This window comes from Psammomys obesus, unplaced genomic scaffold (genome assembly GCF_907164565.1).
Source record: "Psammomys obesus unplaced genomic scaffold, mPsaObe1.curated_primary_1811, whole genome shotgun sequence".
Taxonomy (NCBI): Eukaryota; Metazoa; Chordata; class Mammalia; order Rodentia; family Muridae; genus Psammomys; species Psammomys obesus.
This window is the reverse complement of record NW_026596051.1, coordinates 25,405,641-25,427,771: the sequence shown is the minus strand read 5'-3', so window position 1 is coordinate 25,427,771 and position 22,131 is coordinate 25,405,641.

The following is a 22,131-nucleotide window of genomic DNA, read 5'->3' as shown; positions in this document are numbered from 1 at the left end:
AGAATTCAGAATTTGGTGGTGACACTCACCTATTTGCATTGTCAGAGCGGAAACGAAAGTTGCAGATGTCTCAGTCACATTAGCAATGAAATCCCCGTGATTAATTGTAGTCCACATTCACTAATAAAGAATGTGCTCCAGCCTGGACCCAGTGCTAAGCAGTGCAGTTACATAACAGTTAAAAGCACAGACCCAAGAACAAGACCTCCCAAGCTTTCACCCAGTGCTCCAGGTCTGAGGGATGACTAAACTTGAGAAGGCCAGCTTACCTCTATGTGCTCAATACGTAGCTGAAACAGTTTTTAAATTTTGAGGCAGAGAAAAGGTTCAGTGGACAAGACCAGAGACTGCTCTTCCACAACATCTGGCTTCAGCTCTGTACCCATGTCAGGCATCTAACATCCCCCTGTAGCTCCAGTTTCAGAGCATCTAGAGCCTCTATGCTCCCTAGGCATCTGCCTTCATGTTTGCATGCCAATACACATACACATGCACCTCATTAAAAAAAATGGGAACAAGTTCAAAACACCCCAAATTTAAATGTCTCTATATTAGCTAATTGCTTAAGAAATGAGTTCTTTTCTTTGCATTATCTTTCTTTCTTTCTTTCTTTCTTTCTTTCTTTCTTTCTTTCTTTCTTTCTTTCTTTTTTTTTTTTTTTGCTAGTTCCCACTGTTTCATGTTTTAAATAAAACATGACAGAAAGAATGGGAAAGTTTTTGAAAGTTTTCTTTTTCAGTACTGGACTGGAGCTAGAAATAATAAGTGTAAACCTGAGGTTGATGGATCTATCCCTATGTTCTTTAAAGCTCAATCACTCTGTGCTATACCACTCCTGGGCATATACCCAAAAGATGCTCCACCATAAAACAAGGACGTTTTCTCAACAATATTCATTGCAGTTTTATTCATAATAGCTAAAATCTGGAAACATATTAGATGTCCCTCCAGTGAAGAATGGATACAGAAATTGTGGTACATTTACACAATGGAATACTACTCAGCTATTAAAAACAATGAAATCATGAAATTTGCAGGTAAATGGATAGAACTAGAAAAGATCATCCTGAGTAGGTAACCCGGGCCTAGCAAGCCGTGCACGGTATATGTTCACATACAAGCAGATATTAGCCATATAATACATACTGTACTATAACCATAATCATACCATAATCCACAGACCTAAAGAAGCTAAATAACAGGAAGGACCCTAGGGAGGATGCTTAATTCTCATTCAAAGAGCATAGAGAATAGACACTTGAAGCAGATGAAGAAAGGATACAGAATGGGAGCCTATGATAGATGTCTTCTGAAATATTCCACCCAGCAGGGAATGGAATCAGATATTGAGACTCACAGCCTAATTTTGGGAAGCGTGCAGTGAGTTTTACAGAAGAGTTGGGGGATAGAAGGGCCAGAAGGGGACAGGAGCTCTACAAGGAGACCAAGAGAGTCATCAAATCTGGGCCAAGGGAGACACTACAGAGACTAATGCACCAAACAAGAACACCTAAAATGCATGAAGAGCATCTAAAATGCCTCAGATGGACTCAGTCTCCATATGGGTTCCCTAGTAGGAGATCAGGGGTTGTCTCTGACATGGACTCTGTTGCAGGGACCAGGAGGAGATAAGTGAGGGAACTACAATCAGGATATAAAGTGAATGAATTATAAAAATGAATGAATGACAAATGAAAAAAAAAGTGTGACTCACTGATCTAGATAGGAAATTAATATTCATTTAAATATTGAAATAAGTGTAGAGAGGGAACTAAAATGACAAACATTGTTTGGAGATTTAATCAAGGTTAATTTCTGAGTATTCTCCCAAGCATATTTGTTTTTTATTGTACAATTCATACCTTGATTATTTTCACCCATTATCATGTGATAACTTCTTATTGTAGTCATCATCAATATTTCTGGATACACTTTTCGATGGAGTTACATGAAAGTGTTTATCTGTGCTCTTCTTAGTTCTAACTTGCTATGTGCAAGTGCTGTTTCATCTCTTCTTCAATATGATCTGGTTGAACCGAAGCCCACATCAGTGTCTTCCAAGCTTCTCTGGCTAAACTGTGCAATACAAGTAACATGATTAAACATGATTAAAGCCACGGTTTGTCTAGAGCAGATGAATATATTTAGGTTGTTACATAGTAATGGAAACTGGGTTCATGTTTCACCACAGATTCTGATCTGGATTCGATACTTCTCTCTCTCTGTTTTCTTCACAGTATCAAGGTTCTGAAAGGAAGGCAAAGTGCAACATCGTAGTTGCATAGCAATGAGTTTGCTGTTCTCCAAAGGCACACTAGCTGTTGTCCAGATTGACAAGGTCATGACTTCAAAGCTCTCTATGATAATGTGTTTTTCCAATATCCTGAAAATAAACAAATATGTACACACTTCCATAATCTTTGTGTCTATCATAAATTATCATAGTTTAGCCCCTTCTTAGGTTCCCAACCTCACTGCATCTCCTTATATGTCCTTCCTAGCTTAGACTTCTCCTAACGTTCTTCTCCTCTTTATTTCTATTCATCTTCAACCGAGACATGGAAGAATGGTTCAACATTCATAGATAAATAAATAAAATCCACCATGTGACTAGAAGGAAACCAAGTAATTATCCCATTTGATGCAGAAAAGATACCTTGAAACAAGCATCTTGATCTCAAGTAGCAGACAACACAAAAAGACTAGGTTGCTCATTGCAGGAATATGCAGTATGTCCATCTAAACTTCATGAAACAAAGGTAAAGTTAAGAAATATTCTTCACTGGGAGTGGGAAAGAGTGATATAGAACTTATATCTTCAAAATTGTTTCACTTTACTTGCATAATCCCTAACAACAACCTAAAAACATTACTCCTTAAATCCAAAGATAAGTGTAGTCCTCACCCTACATCAAGGAAACTTCTCTTTAAAACAGATAAAAACCATGACAGAAAACCACAGCAATCAAGGAGCAGAGTTTGGGAAGCTCAGTTCCAGTGAATCTTTGACATATTCCAGTAACGTAACTAAGGGATCATTGTGGAAGAGGGAGAGGAATGATTGGAAAGGTCAAAGGACCAGGAAGATCATTGTGGGGCTGTGTATCTTAGTAATGTCAGAAGTGACACTCATAATGTCTCAGAAACATGACTGTCCAAAAGTGAGACAAGAAAGAAGACTGACACCAGCCGATATTCCAAAGTGGATAAGGAAAAGCCCATGAGGCTTCAACTATATACGGAGAACTACACACTACTGAGGAATGCCCGGAGTGGGAGAGCTGGTTCTTCCCAGGAAAGAACACATCAATTGGTTGTCCAATACTAAAAGGTCAGCCCTGAAAAAAAAAAAAAACGTTATACATACTGGATAGACTTTATTTAGGAATACATATACATATATTACATATACATAATATATATACATATATATGCATAACCATTACTGAAAAACAAGGAAGCCATTAATTTGAAGGAGTGTGAGGAGGAACATTTGGTAGGGTTTAGAGAGAGGAAAATATTGCAATTTTATTATAATAACTAAGTAATTGTTTTACTACTTTAGCTAAGAAGGAGGTGACAGATGCTGGCAAGAGGGCCAAGCAGCATAAACAAAGCCTATCATGAACAAGAAAAATTGAGACGAGTTTTATTTCACTAAAGATTCATCATTAAGCACTATTTTTGAGGAGGATAGATATGGGGCCCATAAGAGCTGTTGAGTGGAGGTTTAATATATTACCCATGTTTGTCATAAAGCCCCCTTTTAATATCATGATGGCAATGTCATACAGGATTGTATGACCCCAATTTCTCTCATTTTCATATCTACTCATAGTTTTTCCATTCTTCCTCAGAACCTCTTTTACTGTGTACTGGGTCTAAATTATTTTCCTTAAAATAATGCAAAGATATCATATTTAATCTTCCTCCTTATGCCTTGTTCACAAGATGCAACTTCTCAGACAATCTGAAGATCAGTTTCTTAGTGAAAAGGAAGGTTCTGGAAGATGTGCTCAGTTTCCATGAAAATGAAGCAGAGGAAGAAGAGGGGGAGGAAAAGGAGGGGAGGAGAAGAAGGAAGGAGGAAGAAAGAGGAGGAAGAAGAAAAAAGAAGAAAGACTGAGAAAGTTCTGAATCAATGAATAAGTATCTACCAACTATAATTCCTGTCACCATAAACAGATGCCATTAGCTATCAGAGCTTCTCAACTGTAATGACATTTTACATGGATATGTTTTGTTCTGTGTGTTAGAAGATACCAATCAGCATCTCTTCCTCTGATAGCTCACCAGTGGCCTTCTTTTCCTCCTCATGTTGCAAAAGCAAAAGTACTTCCCGACTTTTATCCAATGGCCCCTGTAATGCAAAAATATCCACGGCTGCAAATCACTGGCGTATTTCTACATGCTAGCTAATAAATGTTCACCAATCGCCTCTTAACAAATGTATACATGTCTTACAGTTTCTAATATTTACTCAAAGACACATTTTTAATTAAATATAATTTACCAGGCACTCTATAAAGAAATTGTTGTCATCAATACTACTATATTGATAAGAAATTGAGGTCACTGAATTTAAACATTGTTTTCTGGTGGAAGAGGGAAAATAAGGAGTGGACCCTTTAATCGAATCCCTCTCTATTCAAAGATTCCTAGCCATTCTGATATACTATGTCCCAAACAGGTATTGCCTATACTCCAGGATGAGAATTTAGGGATTCCAAGAAAACTTTTATGATGTAGTCCAACTAAGCCACTCTGAACAGTAGATTTCTCAAGATATTCAGTACCTAGCCAGGTTGAATATTGAGTGTTTCAAGATAATAGGAGTGAAAATAAAATCACAGAGGTAGATCTGCTATGATTGTGATTTCAACACCCAGCACAAGCTAAGAGGGCTGGCTGTAGTTCCTTAAGGGATCATGCACTTTCTTCACAGAGACATGCTGTCCACTGTGTCCCCACTGCATTTTGCACTTGTCTAAGCACTTTTCAATTCTCTTGCACTGACAGTATCTTCAGCACAGAAATAGCTTTACTCATCTTTTTTTTTTTTTTCAGAGAAAGCACGTAAGAGAAACTCAGTCACAGCTGGCTGAATTGAGTGAATAAATGAACTAATGAATCACAGATTCAGAACTGTAAACATGCAAAAACAAGAGTTAAAAGAAGCTCCTGGCAGCCCCGGTACAAATGGGAACCTGTCAAGTTAGCTACTTATGGGAGGTGTTTTGTATTACTCAAACAAGAAGCCAGTGGAAGCACAGCCCATAGATTTAAAACAGCAAATAAAGTAGGGGACAAATAGCCCAAAGTGTATAAAAAATTCTCCAGCCTATCTTTTCAGTTTTATAGTTCAGGCTCTGGCTGGCACAAGTCACCTAACTCAGTTCCTCCCACCTTTATAAATTGCTTTGTTAAATATTCAGGGCACTGGCCTCTGTAAAGCCTATAAACCTGTTAGCACCAGGAAGTGATCTGCAGTGCTTCTGCAGGCACAGCCTGTTGAAACTGATTTAAAAACACAGCTCGAGCCTAGAAAGATTTCCCAGATCTAGAGATGGGCATCTGGAGGCAATTGGCTGCCTTCTCTGTCTCTCCACAGCCATGGCTGAGAGATGTTGAAAATTGCTCCTTTATTCTTTGATGAATTACTGACCTGGAAAGATTCCTGATGCATCTTTCTCTTTTAATCTTCATGATAGCTGATGATCCTTGGAATTTTCTTCTGTCAGAGCCACTGGAGCCCAAAGTGATATCCATATTGATGATGCAAACAGAGGACAAAGAAGAGAGGTGACCTGCGCAAGGTTCCACAAGAACTAATGTACAAAATGGAGGTTAGCTCAGGAAACCAGTTAGACTACAGAGCCGGTGGGTCAGCTCTCCCACTGGACCAGAGAAGAGGTTCACAAAAGATATTGATCCAGGAGTCTGTAGCTCGATTAGGGAATTGATTAATTGACAATGTTAGCTTTTCAGGGTTGTTGGAATTACTCATTCACTCCTGCACATATCCTAAGTATTATTATATGCCTACTGTGAGTTGAGTAATATGTGTCTTCAAATATGTGATAAATGGAGCAGGCATAGATCAAGAAAATAGACTAAGAGAAAGATATATAACATGATATGATACAAGTACAATGCATTAAATATATTTCTGTGATGACACAGAATACCATATAAATCTATACTATGGCATATTAAAAGTATTAATTTACTCTGCTTTGGCTGGTATAAAAGCATATAGTAGAGTTGGTTAAATAACAGAAATTTACTTTTTCATACTTATGGAGGCTAGACATCTAAGATCAGCCAAAGTTCCAGCATTTACATGTTCTGTGGGCAAATGGCAGAGATGTTGGAGGAATAGAGAAATAATAGGAAGATAGGAGAAAGAGAGAACGGAGCATACACAAGCTCAAATTCTCTGGGCTTCTTCTCATCTTTTAGAAGACTTTTCCTATAAAGCTGTCACCTTCAATCACCACCATACTGATTGACACTCAGGTGTTAGACACTCAGCACAGGTTTGGGAGGTACAGAATTTCCTGTTAGTACATGAGGTTGTAAACTGTATGACATAAGATGATCAAAGTATAGTGTATACTTGTGTGAAAGTTTCCTCGTAGTACATAACATCATGCACAGTGAATTATACTATGCAAAAATTATTATCCACAATGAATACACAGAATGCAAATTAAAAAAAAATAAAAGGACTAAAACTGAAAAGAGACAAAGACCAAAGAGTTCTGGCAGGAACTAATCAAAGTCAAGTACATTCTCCAGTTCTAAGAAAAAGTGTTGAATCGGAAACTTGAGAGCGATGCCTAAAGATCCAAAATAAACATAGACATGGATAAACAGACTATCAGAAAGCAAAGTGTAGTGACTGGGCTCATGGGCTATAGGTACAGACAGAAGGTGATCATTATCCAGATACAGTCATAGACAAATCATCCGTGTTATCTCAGTTTTCTTTAACCCAACTGTAAAATACATATAGCTCACTTATAAAGTAGTTGTGCAATTTGCATAGAATATTTTATATAGACTTCAGCCTGAGGTTGTAAAAACATAAATAATAAGGGCAATCGTTATTGAGGTATTAAACATATTTCAGTAGCACTCCCTTGGTCCCTATATGCCTTCAGCCAACCACCTCTAAGGTCTCTGGCCTGATCTAAGCCTCCAATTCTCTGTATGATCCTGAACCACTTATTTAAACCCTCTGCCTCATTTTTCAGATCCACAAAATGGGCACAATGTTAAGTGCATGTTCCACAAAGACACAAGTGAGAACTCGTAAAGTCAAACATGCAATGTACTCTAAAGGAAGTTCAGACCAGAACATGTCGTTACTTATGGAGTAACGCTTTTACTACCATTTCTTTTCAGGATCTTTGCAGAAGCCTGGAGCCTCCTCCACTGCTTCTACACTTCCTGCCTGATCTTTTCCCAAAGTACCTAGAACTACAATTTCAGTAAATACATAAAGCGGCTTCATTTCTTCCTAGGAACCCTGAAATGGACTGGCACCTCATCTCATTCAGAATGAGGGAAGTATTCACATTACCCTGGACTTCCTCACTTCTCTGACCTCTTTCAATGTTATCCTAGACTGACTTGTCTGCCCTTGTGCCCCAGCCTAGTCACTCTTCTCACATGTGTTTGGTCTCTGTATTTTCAGATATTTCTTGTGTTGACAGCATTCGTATTTATACCCAGGTAAATTCAGGACCTACATTTTGTGTAGGTGACCACTCAAACCTAAACTAACCTTGGATAAGTAATCTAAATACTGAATGGCACCTATATTTGTCCTATCACCCTGGCCTACCTCAGTTTTTTTATTTTTGAATTATTTAAATTATGTGCACATGTGTGTGCTTGAATGTTTTCATGTGCACCGCATGTTTGCAGGAGCTTATGGAGCTCAGAAAAAGGCATTGGATCCTCAGTAACTAAATTTACAAGCACTAAATTTAAGACATCATGGGAGTGCTTAGAAATGAACCCTGCAAGAGTTCTTTTCCACTGAGCAATCTCACTAGTCTTCTTTCTTTGCTTATCTTGTCTCAAATGTATGTATGTAAAATGAACATTGTCCACTGTTTACTGCCTTCATGAATATAAGCTTCACGAGGATAAAATTTTGATTAGGTTCTCACTGTGCCTTTGGCAAGTGTTGGTCATATAGTAGAAACCACAAGCAATGAACTTTGTTTGGACTGAGATATTCGGTGCCGTTTCTAAGTGGCCAACACCAACTTGAGTGAAGTGCACCGCTGTAGTGGGGCTTCATGATACCTGTAATCCCCAGTGAAGAATCCATGAGTTCAGAGCTCTTTTCTGCCAGACTAGTGTCTTCTCTAAAACCATCCTGAAAAATCTATCAGGGTCATACACAGAGGCAGAGGGCAAGTAATCTGCATTGTTTAGCAATTTAAGTTTTACCTTAATGACCCAGTAAATCACAGTGAAGAATCTGAATGTCTCTATAACAGGGTGATTCTGAGAAACTGCTGACTCCAGCAGCCTCTGGAGGGATGCTATTACTGATTAGCTTAAGATGGGTCCTCTGCAGGCACTTTTATGCTCCACTTAGGTCAGGGTGCAAGGGAAGATGTATATTTTTTCTTTTTCACGTGGCAGAATGTAACTCATTCACAGGCAGGGTAGTAACTGTTCACTCGCTCTCTCACTTGCTCTCTTTGCGCATGTGCGTGTGTGTGCCTGAGTGTGTTCTGCCGTTATTTAAACTAGACACATCGGATTTTAACATTCTTATCAAGTATTAGAACAGGTTAAATTCCCAAAGGTTTTCTTCCTCCCCTTATTACAAGGGGCCCTCACCAGTTTCACACCTAACTTGTCACTAATTCCCTACCTGTCTCCTTGCAGCTATTTTTAGGACCAGGCAACACAGTCGGCATCTTGGCTCATGTGCATTATAGAGATACATCAGTTAAAACAATAGGCAACCATCTCTACTGTGTGGCATACAGGTCCCAGCTCTGACACAGCACGAGCCTGATATTCCATTCCCGTGTGTGTTCAGGCCTTAGGGAAATACTGCTGCCCATGTCTTGCTCTGTGTTCTTGCAATGAAAAGGTCAGTGCATCTGAATGCCATGAAGGCTTGCAGGTGTGTCCCTGCCAACGTCAGAAACAAATGCTAAAGGATGGTAGCAGCGGAGCCTGCAGCAGGAAAAAAAAAAGACAAATTAATGTGTGTGACCTTTCCTCTCTGTCTTCTCTGGATAAGAACTTGAAGACTTATGCACCACAGTGTGTGGGAAACGTCTTTACTTGTGTGTTTTCATCTTCCTTCTCTTAACTCCAGAGGTCGTGAGGTGTTTGTATTGGTTACATTGCATTGATAAGGAACATTTTCCTACCCAAACTATTCATGTGGCTTGTTGTACCCATGGGCAGACCTGAAACATGGTAATTTTTTATATTACACAGTAACAGTAACTGTTACTGTCTGTTAAAAAGTTGGAAATTTGAGGTATGTATGCATAAATGTAAACAATCAAATAAAACAATCAAATACGAGAATTCATTTATATATAAGAAATTTCAATTTCGTTGTTGGTATCTTGATATGATTAAAGTGATTTAAATTGAAATTCTATTTCAATGTCAACATATTTGAGGATTTAAAAATTAATTTTTTAAATAATTTCATTCATTTATTATAATTGCTTCACTTTACACTTATATGCAGATGTATTAAATCTTATGAAGGAAATTCAGTTATGTTTTATGTTTTAATCTTTTAAATAATTTAGAATGAGTTTACTTTGAGAATATGAGAGAATTAGAAAGGATAAAATTTGACAGTCTGAAAAGACATGCTAAAAAGAACAGAAACAACATTTTCCAAGACAGATCGGTTTAGCACTAGAAGCAGCAACTGTGAGCAGACATCATTTGCCAGAAATATCATAAATTTATAAAGTAGTTTATGTCTAAACTAGCTTCCTTAATTGAAAGCCTGTTCATCTTGCCTACTAAAACAAAGATGCGGTTAGTGATTGAGGTAAGAGACCATCAGCCTCCATTTATGCCTTTGGAGTGGACCTTGACTACCAACCTTCCTCAAGCATCACAGCAGAAAGTTTCCGTATCTCAGCTCTCACCTACATTACTGACCTTAAATGCAAGGCCTTAGCAATTTTCTTTGCACAGATGATTTCAGGGAAACAGGCAGGATGCCATGAGACTGGCAAGTGCACAAAAACTGGATTCTTAAAGTCAGGTATCTGCTTTCTACAGTCAATTGTTATCCTAAAGTAAATAGAGACTTTTGTGAGACTTTTCCCTTTAGCTTATTTTTAAATTTTTTTCAAACTCCCATGGATTAAATGTGTGTTATATATTTTATATTTATATAATGTGCTTTATATATTTTATGTTATTTGGTGCATACCTAAGAAAGAAAAACATTATACCCCAAGTAGACAAGGCAGAGTTAGAGTTAGAGTTCAGTCTGATACAGAACCCCACAGTAACTTACGTTATTCACATTAAGCAAAGTTACCTTTCGAGCCCTTCGTAACTGGGCTCACAGATATGGCCAGACCAGAAACTCTGTAGTTCACACTGGGCACACATCTGATATTCATATTCCACTCCACATGTGGCCTGGAAATTTAGAGAGTCTTAGAGAAACTTGGAGTCTTAGAGAAAAGGAACAGAAATCAGGAGTTAAACTTCAGGTCCTGGCCACTTTCTCTAATGTATCCTAATCAACAATAATGCCAGTATTCTGATCCCACTTGACTCCTATTCAAGTGTCTCAATTGGTTCTGCATTCTGAAGAAGGAAGTGGATAAGTAAATTCTATTTCTTTAGAGTTCTTTAGAACTCTCTTCTAGACTTGACTCATTTTGGTCAAGGCTCACAGTGAGGGCTAGATATAAAGCATTATTGCTATCAGTCTCCCCACTAATATTATCTGGCCTACGTATTTCAAGGTATTTCTGTATTCTGGAATTTTAACTTCATAATCTTCCCCTCAGCACTACACAAAATAAGACTTAAAGGGCATTAGCAGTGTTATATTATGAATAGTTTATTATCCGTCTTCACAACTTCTTGATATGAAGCTTCTTACAAGTAGGGAGATGAAGATCCTGCTTGTCTTCTGCTCTAATGCACTCTCAGCATCTTGCCCAAGATTGAAGAGCACTATATGTAAAGAAAATTAATAAATGAGGAAATTAGCATGCTAGCATATGACTCTAGAGCCCTGTAACCATTTCATAATTAAAAATGTATTAATAATATTTCAAGAATCTAACCTGACATTTTAAAATGTCACTGAACCAAGACTTGTGAGCAGCTAGTATGATACTTTGACAAAATATATACAACAGAGTATATCCAGTTGTGTCCATTTTGTCCAAAGGATGAGAGGACCCAGATGCTGGAGATTCAATTGTCTAAATTGGTGATATAGATAAGAATAGCAGCTGTTTCTTTGTGACATGAGAGAATATTTTACCTATTAATAGCAAAGTTAAATTTTCAAAAAAATTAAATTTTTGATAAAGCAATAGATTTGTTAGTAAAGCATTGCTAATGATAAAGCAGAGAACATTTTTTTTAACTCTCCAGGTAACTGAAAGTGGACTCTGAAACCTGAACAAGTAAATTAATAAATTCTTCAACCACACAATGGTAAGACAGGGCTGGAAAATGAAAGTTCTTGTGTAGAAGGTCTATATATTTCTATGTATTTTCCAAGAAGGTACTCTGTCTCTCATAAAACACTTCAATACCCACAGTTAATAGATGCAAAAGACTCATTGTGATTCTGAAAGTTTGATGGCCAATAGAGAAGAGCATTGACTCCATCAATAATTATAGTTAGATTGGAAAGATATTATTATACGGTACGTATGAAACAAATGAATATGGGCTTATGTTCATCTGGAGAGTAGCATACTTATTTCAAGGTGATGTTTGATCTCTTTTCTTGTTTGAGACAGAATACTTGATAGGTATGCTAGTGAGGGGGCTCACCATGGGGAAAATGAGGTTAATTTACGGAGAAACTTTCCTTCCCATTTCTCACCTAACATTCTTTCTACTTTTACTAGCTCTTCAGCATGCATATATCCTTTATAGTGTTTATCCTAAACACATGCAGGTGCCTTTACTCAGGTTGTTCTGATCCCTGTTTTCACAGGGCTGCTTTCCCATGCTTTGCATTTGACTTAAATCCAAATCCATGAGACAGATGCCATCTATCTGTACACAACCTAAAGTACTTTCCCCTAGTAAAATTATTATTACTCAAAGGAAATAATACATCCAAGCAATTTTAAAGAAGTATGTAGCTATGGATTAAAATTATTTTATACAGTGGGGATCCAACTCAGGGTCTTACATATGCTAATCACTTTGCCATCAAACTACAGTCCCTGCTCACAAGGTTTGGATGTCCATCATGTCCATCTGTTTCATTAAACTATAAACCCCAAACCAGGCCTCATCTCTGATTCACTCATCATACATACTAGTTCCTTATAAGTTAGTTGATACATATTCAGCAGTGGGTAAAACCTTTTGAATGAGTAACTATGTTAGTGGACTGAACATTTTTATCATCACCCATCCTGACTATATAATAAGTTAATGAATCCATTGTTAGCATTTACTACATACTTACTATCTCGAGACACTGGAAAGATAATGGAAACAAAGAGAATTAAAGGAAATTTAGCACCTTCGCACGATGTTGAATAGCCTGGCTGGAATGAAAACCAGGTGGTCTGAAGCAGGCTAAAAGTATAGACTTTTACAGTACAGTAGATGCTATCTTACTTCTCATGAATGAGTAGGTGAGATAATTAATAACTGAATAAGTGTAAAAGGGAAGTTGTGCTCAGGGAACTGCTAAATAATATAATTAACTATATATTATATTAATAAATTTTAACTATATAATTATATATAATATGATTATATACTAATATACAATATAATAATTATATATTAAGATAATTTCTGCCTAAAATGACAGAGCAATAGAGCATCTGTTGAATACATAGAGCCCCATTGAGACCTGGTGAGATAAGACAGTAAGTACAAAATAATTTGTAAACATCTACTGGTTTTGGTAATTGTTAATATAAAGGATTGATTCATTTCATAAAGAAATAGGTAAAAATCAGAGAGATAGGAAATCTAATATTAGGCATATGGAATCTAGCCTTATCCATAAAGACAGCTAGTGTTAGTTACTTAACTTCACAGTCTCCATGAAAAGACTCCATGAGAAACTGAAGATTCATCAAGAAATAGCAACAGCTTGCCCCAAGATCAAAGAACAACAAGGGTCTTGCCACAAAACCTTCCTGTGAGAAGATGTAGAAGAAATGAAAAAAAGTCATATTTAGGGCAAGGAGAAGAAAGACATTTTGAAACGCCTATTTTATTATTTTATACTCCTCTATTTCTCTTCCAAATTAAGAAGTAAGCTGAAATAAATAAATAAATACATACAAATAAATAAATAAATAAATAAATAAATAAATACATACATACATACATACAAATAAATAAATACAAAATATAAATTAAACATAGGCCAAAAGTTGGGGCTGCAGAATCGATGACAGTATAGACAACAAAACGAGCCAGGTGATCTTGCCTGAATTTAGGGCTATTTCTCAAGACTAGTAAGGGGAGGAGGGACTGTTTCTGACATGGACTCTGTTGCCAGCTCTTTGATCACTTCCTCCTGGTGGGCAGAGCCTTGCCAGGGCACCGAGGCAGAGGCAGAGGATGCAGGCAGTCAAAATGAGACTTGATAGGCTGGGGTCAGATGATAAGGTAGAAGGGCTCCCCCTTTCTGAAGACTGGAGAGGGGAATAAGGGTAAAAAGGAGAGAGGGTGAGACCCAGAGGAGACAAGCAAGGGAGCTACAGTAAAGATATAAAGTGAATAAATTATAAAATATAATTTTAAAAAGGTTAAATTAAAAAAAAAAAAACAGCCTATTTGAGGAGCCTAGCATAACCGTTCTCTAAGAGGCTCCACCAGCACGTGATTAAATCAGATGCTTAGACTCACAGTCAAGCATTAGGCAAGGATTGGGGTGTCCTGTGAGTTCCCTAGTAAGCTGAGCTGGTGCGGTGTATGACATGGATTCTGATGCCTGCTTTTTGATCACTTCTCCCTAATGGGGCTGCCGTGCCTGGCCTCAGTGAATGAAGCTGAGCTTAGTCCTAATGCAACTTGATGCTCTGGGGGGAAGAGGGTGGAAGTGTGGGATAAGGAGAGAAAGAAGGGGGCCGCATTCAGATGTAAAGTGAATACATACATTAAAAATAAAATTAAAAAAAGAAGAAAGCGCTGGTTGACCTCTGAGTCAGCATGTCCCTAGGATAACGCCCTTCAGGATAAATCTCCAGCCTTCTGACACTGATACTCTCCTTCCATCTTGAAAACAGCTCTGAGATACTTCATTCCATGTGCAACTCATCATACTTAATCCAGATTGGACACTTAGGCAGATGTGGCACAAAACAGCTACAAAAAATATATAAGATGGATCAAGGACTAAGGGCATGGCCCAGGAGAGAAGGTAAAATGCTAGTTGTGCAAGCATGAGGACCTGAGTTCAGATTCCCAGAATTCATGTGCAAAACTAGATGTGGTGATATAAGCCTGTAACCATGGAGCCTGACTGTGAGGAGAGACAGATAGATCCAAACAGATGAATTGCCAGCCAGACTAGCCATGATGGAGGTCTCCAGGTATACTGAGAGAACTGTTCCCAAACAAACAAACAAACAAGAAATTATTAGGTAGAAAAACAATTGAAAAAGACATCCTGACAAAAACAAACAAACAAACAAACAAACAAAAATCCACAGATTTTTCCCATCCAGCACCCTTATAGGAAAAGTACTCAGCTTATGCAGAGAACACTCATGAACTCTGCAGGAAATAGAACAGTAAAGAAATCAGGTCCTATCTCTGCAAGGTAAATACCTTATAACAATGTATGTGTGTGTGTGTGTGTGTGTGTGTGCCTGTGCATGTGTGTGTTTGTGTACAAGTACTCCCATGTGAACCTTAGCACATTTACAGAATGGGAACAATGATCAATTATAAAAGGGTTTCTAGCTCACCCTAGGAAAAGGAATACGCGCAGGAAGGGGTTGCCATAAAAGCTCAGTAAAGAATGGAGTCTCCTATGATGTCACTCAGATCTGAGGAGGAAACAAAGGGGCAAATTGGCAAAATTAAATTAGAATATACAAACTAGAAGTTAAAAGACTGTGTAAGGTGTTTGGGTAGTAACAAATTAGTAAGAAATCCTGTAATCTGAAAGTCAAGTGAGGTAGATTTGCTGACTCTGTAAGATGAAAATAGAGCCTGTGTCATGCTTTCTGTAGAGAAATTGGAAACAGCAGAGGCCAGTGTTCAGCATCTGATTGTGAATTTAAAGAAAATGAGAACAATAGATATGTGAGCTAAAGACCAGGATTCAGTGAAGAGGATGTAAGAGGCACAGCAGAGTAGGAGTGAGACATTTGTTGGGAGGTAAAGTAGCAACATGAGTATATATAATCCCAAGGGCTAGCAGAAATGAACTTCTCATGGTCTGTAATTGCTTTATTGAAATGGAGGTGTTGCTCTGTTTCTGATCCAAAGAACTGATTCTATCACATGCTTACTTTAGAACTCTGAAAATTGCCTTTAGTGTTTTGTTTTGCTTTAATTTATATCTTCCTTACAAGATGATAGAATGGAAGAATTCTGTTTCATTTTTTGAGAACCAAAATAAACAGTTTTTTTTTCCTCTTCATAGAGTTTTAACTCAGAGCTAATTCTCCTTATATATACATTCACATCTGGACACAACTGATTTTTCATGACCTATGAGGCTTCAGATAATTATGTTTTAATATGGGTACCATGTTGAATCTAGGATTAGCCCCACTGGTTGTAACAGTTGAAGGCTTGCATTAGCTCAGGAATTCTTGACCCATAATTCCCTAATCTATTAAAGAAATAAATTTTTCCATGATTTTGTTTTATTAGTTAATCCAATTTACATCTTGGTCATAAGCCCCTCCCTCTTCTCCTCACAGTTCCACTCTCCCTCCTGCATCCCCTCTCCCCTATTCCTCAGAACCCCAGCTCATTTATTCACATGAGGACTGAGTTCCTGTTCTTCCCTTGTGGCCTGGTAGGGAAGTCTCATCAGGGGGAAGTGATCTAAATTCAGTCAACATAGTCCAGGTCAGAAATATCCACCAAACTAGTGTCCCGAAAGGAAGCCTAAGATGCCTATCAGACTTATCTTCTTGAGGTCTGTGCATTGTGGTTTGTCTATGCTGTGCAATATGACTAAGATCTACTTATAAGTGAGTATATACCATACGTGTATTTCTGGATCTGTGTTCTCTCACTCAGATGATCTTTTTAAGTTCCACCCATTTGCTTGCAAATGTCATGATTTCTTTGTTTTTAATGGCTGATTCCATTAAATGTACCATTGTTTCTTTATCAACTCTTTGGTTGTGGGACATCTAGGTTGTTTCTAGTTTCTACCTATTACAAATAAAGCCACTATCAAAGATGCTGAGCAGATGTCCATGTTGTGTGGTGGAACATCTTTTGGTTGTATTCCCAGGGGTGGTATAGGTGGGTGTTGAGGTATGGCTATTCCCAGTTTTCTGAGAATGTGCCAGACTGATTTCCAAAATGAATGTGCAAGTTTGCACTTCCACCAACAATGGAGGAATGTTTCCCTTTCTCCACATCCTCAGTAGCATATGTTGTCACAGGAGCTTTTGATCTTAACCATCCTGATGGTATAAGATAGAATGAGAATTGTTTTGATTTGCATTTCCCTCATGACTAAGGATGCTGAGCATTTCTTTAAGTGCTTCTCCACCATATGAGATTCCTCTGTTGAAAATTCTCTGTATCTCATTTTTAAATGGATTACTCGGTTTTATTTGTGTTCAATTTCTTGAGTTCTTAATATATTCTTTGTCAGGTATAGGATAAGTGAAGATCTATACCCAATCTGTAGACTGCTGTTTTGTTCGATTGATACTGTCTTTTGCTTTACAGAGCATTTCTGTTTCAAGAGGTCCCATTTATTAATTGTAGATGTTATGGCCTGAGATGTTAGTGTTCTGTTCAAGAAGATGTCTCCTGTGCCAATGAGTTCAAGGCTCTTAACCTCTTTCTCCTCTAACAGATTTAGTGTATCTGGTTTTATGTTGAGGTCTTTGATCCAGTTGGACTTGAAGTTTGTGCAGGGTGATAAAAATGATCTACTTGCATTTTTCTGCATATGGACATACAGTTAGAACTGCTCAGTTTATTGAAGATGCTGAGTTTTTTTTCCATTGTATGGTTTTGGCTTCTTTTGTCAAAATCAGGTGTGCATAGGTATATGGTTTCATTTCTGAGTCTTTGATTTGATTCAATTGATCAGCCAGCACATTTCTATACCAGTACCATGCAGTTTTTATTACTATTGCTATGCAGTGTAGCTTGACATCCCTCCAGAAGTTGGTTGTTTTAGCTACTCTGGGTTTTTGTTTTTCCATATGAAGCTTAGAATTATTCTTTCAATGTCTGTGAAAAATATTATTGGTAATTTGATTGGGATTACATTTAATATGTAGATTGCCTTTGGAAGGATGGCCATTTTTTACTTTGCTAATCCTACCAATCAATGTCATGGAACATCTTTCCATCTTTTGGTGTCTCTTTCAATTTCTTTCTTCAGAGACTTGAAGTTTTTGTCATACAGGTCTTTGACTTCCTTGGTTAGAATTATCCCTAAATATTTTCTATTATTTGTGGCTATTATGAAAGATGTGGTTTCCCTAATTTCTTTCTCAGTCCATTTGTTTTTTGTATACAGGAGGAATACTGATTTTTTTTTTTTAAGTAATCTTGTGTTTGCCACTTTGCTAAAGGAGTTTATCAGCTGCAGGATTTCTCTGGTGAAATTTTTGGGATTGCTGTGTATACTATTGTAACATCTTAAATAGTGATACTTTAACATCTTCCTTTCCAATTTGTATCCCTTTCAATTCCTTTAGTTGACTTATTGCTCTAGCTAGAACTTCTAGTACTATATTGAAGAGATATGGAGAGAATGGGAAACCTTGTCTTGTTCCTGACTTTAGTTGGATTGCTTTGAGTTTCTCTCCATTTGTTTGGTGTTGGCCATCGAATTGCTGTATATAGTCTTTATTATGTTTAGGTATAGGCCTTGTAACCCTGATCTCTCCAAGACTTTCATCATAATTTAACTTCAGTAGGTGAAATCTATCTAATTAAGACCTAATGATTCTTTGGATTTCCTCAGTGTCTGTTGTTATGTCCAACTTTCCATTTCTAGGTTGTTGTTGTTGTTGTTGTTTTGTTTTGTTTTGTTTTTTAATTTTTGTACTGTCTCTCTGTCTTTTAGTTACTTTGGCCAGGGGTTTGTCTATCTTGTTGATTTTTTCAAATAACCAATTCTTTGTTTTATTGATTCTTTGTATAGTTGGTTTTTTTTAAAAAACATTATTGATTTTAGTCCTAAATTTGATTATTTCCTGCCATATACTCGACTTGGGTGTATTCTTCTTCTTCTTCTTAAAGCTTTCAGGTGGTCTGTTAAGTTGCTTATATGGGATCTCTCCAATTTCTTTATGAAGGTACTTAGTGCTATGAACTTTCCTCTTAGCACTGCTTTCATGGTGTCCCATAAGTCTGGGTAAGTTGTGCCCTCAGTTTCATTGAATTATGGGAACTGTTTAATTTGTTTCTTTATTTCTTCCCTCACTCAGTTCCTTCCCTCAACCCAGGCAGTTTTTCTGTTTCCATGAGTGTGTACACTTTTTTGTTTTCTGTTTTTGTTGAGGTCCAGCTTTAATCCATGGTGATAAAGAACAATGCATTAAATCAATTTTCATGTATCAGTTGAGGTTTGCTTGGTGCTAAGAAAAAAAAAAGTATATTTTTTTGTGTTTGGTTGAAAAGTTTTGTAGACATCTATTGGGTCTATTTGATTCATGTTAGCTTCATTATTTCTCTATCTTCTGTCTCAAACTGTCCATTGGTGAGAGTAGAGTATTGAAGTCTCACACTATTAATGTGTTGGGATCAGTGTGTGATTTAAGCTTTAGTAATGTTTCTTTTATGAATGCAGGTGGCCTTTTATTTGGGGCATAGATGTTCAGGATTGTGATGTCTTCTTGGTAGGTTTTTCCTTCGATGATCATAAAGTGTCTCTACCCATCTCTTTTGATTAATTTTGGCTGAAATTTTATTAGTATTAGGATGGCTACTCCAGCTTTTTTATTAGCACTGTTTGCTTGGAAAACCTTTTTCCAGCCCTTTACTCTGAAGTTTTCCTATCTTTGTTGCTAAGTTGTGTTTCTTGAGTACAGCAGAATGCTGGATCCTGTTTCCACAAACATTCTGTTAGCCTGTGTCTTTTTTTATTTTATTATTATTATTAATTACACTTTATTCATTTTGTATCCCCCCATAAGCCCCTCCCTCCTCCCTTCCCGATCCCACCCTTCTTCCCTTTTCTGCATGCATGTCCCTCCCCAAGTCCACTGATAGGGGAGGTCTTTCTCTCCTTCTTTCTGATCTTAGACTATCAGTTCTCATCAGAAGTGGCTGCATTGTCATCTTCTGTGGCCTGGTAAGGCTGCTCCCCCCCTCAGGGGGAGGTGATCAAAGAGCAGGCCTGTGTCTTTTTATCAGAAGTTGAGTCTATTGATGTTGATAGATATTATCAAATATTAACAACTAATGATTGTTAGTTCCTTTTATTGCGGAGTTGGGAGTGATAGTATGTTTGTGTGCTCACTTTCTTTTGGTTTTGCTTTTGTGATGTTATCTATATCCTGTCTTTTCTTAGGTGTAGTTGAACTTGTTTCCTTCTAGTAACTTCTGTAGAGTTGGGTTGGTACAGAGATATTGCTTAAATTTGTTTTTGTCATGAAATATCTTGTTTTCTCTGTCTATAGTAATTGAAATTTTTACTGCATATATTAGTCAGGGTTGACATCTGTGATCTCTTAGTATCTGTGTAACATGTGCCCAGCCTCTTCTGACTGTCACAATCTCTGTTGAGAAGTCAGGTGTGGTTCTCATAGTTCTACCTTTATATATTACTTTGTCTTTTTTCCTTACCACTTTTAATATTTTTTTCTTTGTTCTGTAGTGTTTTGATTATTATGTGGCAAGAGGAATTTCTTTTCTGGTCTACTCTACTTGGTGTTCTGTAGGCCTCTTGTATGTTTAAGGGCCTCTCTTTAGGTTGGAGAAATTTTCTTCTATGATTTTCTTAAAAATATTTTCTGGACCTTGGAGCCTGGAATCTTCTTTTTCATCTCTTCTTCTTCTTAGGTTTCATCTTTTCATAGTGTCCTTGATTTAATGGATGTTTTGTGTCAAGAATTTTCCCATTTTAATATTTTCTTTGAAAGATGCATTGATTTCTTCAATTGTATCTTCAATGCCTGAATTTCTCTCCTCCATCTCTTGTATTCTCTCATTGATGCTTACCTCTGTGGTTCTTATCTCTTCTCTAAGTTTTCCATCTCCAGAGATTTCTTAGTTTGTGGGTTTTTTTTTTTATTGATTCTAATTCCATTTTCAGTTCTCAAACAGTTTTTATTCATTTATTTTCCCTTTTTTTTGTGGTTTATGTTTTTCCTTGATGGTCTCTATTTGTTTGGTCTGTATTTGTTTGATTTATTTCTTTCCTCTTTATATGTCTCTAATAAATGCATAAGTATAAATTTAAGGTCATTCTCCTGTGCTTCAGCTGCATTACAGTATCTATTGTTTTGGAGGATGTCTGGTGGAGCCATGATGTCCTGGTTTTGTTGATTGTATTCTTACACTAGCCTTTAGCCACCTGGTTGTCCATAGCCTTGGCTGTCTGTTCTTAGAACCTGCACTGAAGTTTGCATCTGCCTGTCTCTGGAGTCTGGAGTCTGGAGTCTGGAGTAGTCTTCAGGATAATGAGAGAGGTGCAGGGAAACACAAATTGGTGCTGGCATTTTGCATATAGCCACGCTGGAGTGTGTGTTTCGGAGGGCATTGCAGGGGTGCAGGTGTGGGAGTTGCCAGGGGTTCCTTACAGGGCAGGGCATGTGCAAGGTGCCTGGGAGGGCACTGATGCAAATGCAGTTACCTGGTAGGGCAGAGGCATGGATGCCTTGAAGAGCAAGGTGTGGGTGTTTCCGGTAGCAGCCCCTGGGGATCCAGTGCTCCTAAGGCAGCAGAGCTCTGGCTTAGAGGCCTACCGGACACTGTGCTGCTGGGATTCAAATTTGTCAGGGCTCCATCATCTTGGATCTGGGATTCCTTATGATTTTATTGGCCACCTGGTCTCCAAAGTGGGACCAGTAGAACATGGCTTGGAGGTTGGGATGCTGTCCTAGAAATCCAGAGCGGTTTGGCAGTCTCTGATCTGCCCCTAAGATAAGGTACCCATTGGTGGCTGCCATCTTGGTACCTCATGGATCTTTGTTGTTGTTGGTGGTGGTGGTCACATTGTTATGATCATTTTCTTCCTAATTAAAAAAAATTCCATGACAAGTAATGAAGACTTCATCTTGATATTTGAGAGACCAAACCTGGAAGCTTGTGTTGGTTATTAAAAGCAAAGTCTGTTGACTGAGAAATTGTTATCTTCTGTAGCTCTGAATGAATGTGTGTGCAAACATGAATGCGCTCCCAATTCAATAGGTAATAAAAAGATAAAATCTGAAAATCAGTTTTTTCTCTAAGAAATCACATTGAGTTTTACTCTACAATGATTCTTGAATATGTTCTCAGCCAACATAGCTCACAAGCAAAAGCACTAAGTATACAAGTTTTACTTTATATGATTGGTCATTGGTATTGATTCAAGTTTCTTAGAACTCTGCATGTTACTGAGAAAAACTTCAGCCAATCACAGTTTCTTGAAAGCCAACATGGCTCACAAGCAAAAATGTCAAGAATATAAGCATGAGTTCACAATTTCTGTCCAAACCACTATGAAGAAAAAAGCTTACTCCTCTGGTTTGGGTGGTCTGGGTTTAAATATGTCCATTCTACATGAGG